Source organism: Carya illinoinensis, chromosome 3, assembly GCF_018687715.1.
Source record: "Carya illinoinensis cultivar Pawnee chromosome 3, C.illinoinensisPawnee_v1, whole genome shotgun sequence".
NCBI lineage: Eukaryota > Viridiplantae > Streptophyta > Magnoliopsida > Fagales > Juglandaceae > Carya > Carya illinoinensis.
This window is the reverse complement of record NC_056754.1, coordinates 55369882-55372665: the sequence shown is the minus strand read 5'-3', so window position 1 is coordinate 55372665 and position 2784 is coordinate 55369882. Positions and strand designations below refer to the sequence as shown.

Genomic DNA, 2784 nt, shown 5'->3' with positions numbered 1-2784 from the left:
GACAGCTCAGATATATATACTGAAGAGATTGCATGTGTAATAATATTGTCAACTAATTTAGGTTAACTTTATGTTGGTTCCTGTGGGCCTGCAGTTCAACTATACACAAAAGTCATAGTTTATAAGACTTTACATTGGCTGGAGATCGATAATCATCCTCCTCAACCACACAAAGTGGTTTTTTATAAAGAAAGAAAGGTATAATTTGACCGTATGTTTTAATGGTTGTCGATAAGCCAACCTAATATTAGCTAGGTTTTTTAAGTTCTTGTGGCGTTGAGCAGTATCCTGATCTATTACAATGCTACATATATATAAATGAAACCCCTATCAATCTTTGTGAAACTCATATCTCCCTCCTAACAATTCAAGCTAAAAGAAGCTAAGACTAGACTTTTACCATTGAAAGTAAGGGGAAAAAAAAATCCAAACATGGTTTAAAAAATAATCGTCTCATGGCCGGAGCAACATGCCTCCTAATATTCTTGTTTTCAGTTATCTGAATAGCCCATGGTGCAGATTTCAACATAAAAACTTTGGAGCAAAGGCTGATGGCAAGTCAGATGATACCCAGGTCTCAGGAACAGAAACTTTCAATGACCAAGGATCACTTGCTTGGTCCCAAAATAACTGTGCAAAAACTGGGACATGCAATTCACTGCCCATTGTACGTAATCATCTCACATGCATATATATATATATATGTGTGTGTGTGTGTGTGTGTGTGTGTGTGTATGTTTGTTAACGTTGTTTTTTTTTTTAAATTTTATTATTATCATCAATATAGCACATCGATCATGAGTATAATAAGCCTAAATATTAGAATTCTTTGGTTTTATGTGCAGAATTTGGCATTCACTTCGATCACCAACTCAAAGATTCAGGACATAAGTTCGCTGAACAGCAAGTTGTTTCACATGAACATATTGAACTGCAAGAACGTGACCCTTCAACATATTATAATCAGAGCACCACAAGAAAGCCTAAACCCTGACGGAATTCATATTGGTCGCTCATCCGGGATCAATATTACTGGCCTGGCGCAGACATCAAAATAGGGGATGACTCTGTCTCCCTTGGCGATGGAAGCCAACAAATTAACATTGAGAATGTGACATGTGGACCTAGACATGGCATTAGTGTTGGAAGCTTAGGAAAGTATCATGACGAACAACCTGTTATGGGAGTTACAGTGAGGAACTATACCCTCACCAGCACAACGTTCGGTGTTAGGGTCAAAACATGGCCAAATTCTCCTAGCGGCGTTGCTTCATATTTGGATTTTGAGGATATTGTGATGAACAATGTCAGCACTTGTCTTCTTATAGACCAAGAGTATTGCCCTTACGCTCAGTGCAATGCAGAGGTACTACGTACTTAATTACTTAAAAAATAATTATTTCTGAAACTAATTAATAATATTTAAGATTAGTACTTATATAATTTGGTATTTGTGATTAATGACTTTGTTAATTTGCATGCATGCATGCATAAATAGGTTCCTTCACGTGTCAAGATTAGCAATGTTAGCTTCAAGAACATTCGGGGAACATCCGCAACTAAGCAGGCTGTGAAGATTATATGTAGCAGAAGCATTCCCTGCCAAAATGTGCAGATAAGCGACATTAGCTTGCAATACAATGGAAAAGATGGCCCTATTACATCCGTGTGCAAGAATGTGAAGCCTTCAGCTTTTGGAAAACTGAACCCTCCTGCTTGTGCTAATTATAATTAATTAACCTTCCTTCTGAATATTATGCTTAAATGTTAATTAATAAGTTCATTCGATCATGGCTAGGTTTAGAAAACTGTACTTAGATGTTGCACCCCTGCCCGTCTTCATGCTTTCTTGCATGCATGATGAGCTGAGTGGTGAACCAATATAGTTTAAATAAATTATATTAAGATGTTAATATATATATATATATATATATATGTCCGAGCCTTTAGTTTTCATTTGAACGTACGTACGTAAGTAATTTATGACGTTTGAATACTGTCTCATAAAGTTGTACGGACGGTATATGTTATATATGACAATAATCCTTTTTATTTTTATTTTTATTTTTTTATGCATGGTGTCCCTTGTTTTTAATGAAATTATAACGTTTGAACACAAAGTAATTAATTATGTTCGCACGTTATTATATATGTCCAAATCTTACATCCAAACATTATAAAGTAGTTAATTTATGCTCAAATTAATATACACATAACATTTGGACATTAATCATTACACGGCAGTCAATTTTATTTATTTTCTATTTTTTATTTTTTTTATAAATGAAATCCAATTCAACATGTTATGGACGTCATGTTTCACAAACACTACATACGCAATCACCTACAACCAAAGAGAGATAGGACTTGGGGGTTCTTTGGAATGCTTCCAATGTCTAAGTCAATAAAATAATAGAGATTTTTAAGTAAAGAGTAGAAGATTATCCTCGATATGATACTTGAGTGGTATATATATAAAACCCATAGTGTCTTCTGTATCACTTATTAACGTCGAACCCATCATTTGAAATTCAAGTTACCCGATAAATTGATAACTACTATCCCGAGATTCGTGGGTATCTATCATTATATTCCTTCAGTGGGCCAAGCTCTCAACGTAGGATTTATTGAGTCAAGCTTCGGCTTAGGGCCATGATATGGTCCAGCAGTCCCCCCGAAAGGGGAAAGGCTGGATTAAAACCCTTCCACAACACGAGGTGATCATTAGTACATTTTGACATTAATATTTGTCTTAATTTACATAATTCGGGCATTAAGTAATTT

The 2784-nt window shown here is 35.2% G+C and overlaps 1 pseudogene; it reads left to right on the top strand.

Annotated features, from left to right (window-relative positions):
• The first annotated feature begins 392 nt into the window (after positions 1 to 392).
• Positions 393 to 1921, top strand: LOC122305454 (annotated as a pseudogene).
• The last annotated feature ends 863 nt before the right edge of the window (positions 1922 to 2784 follow it).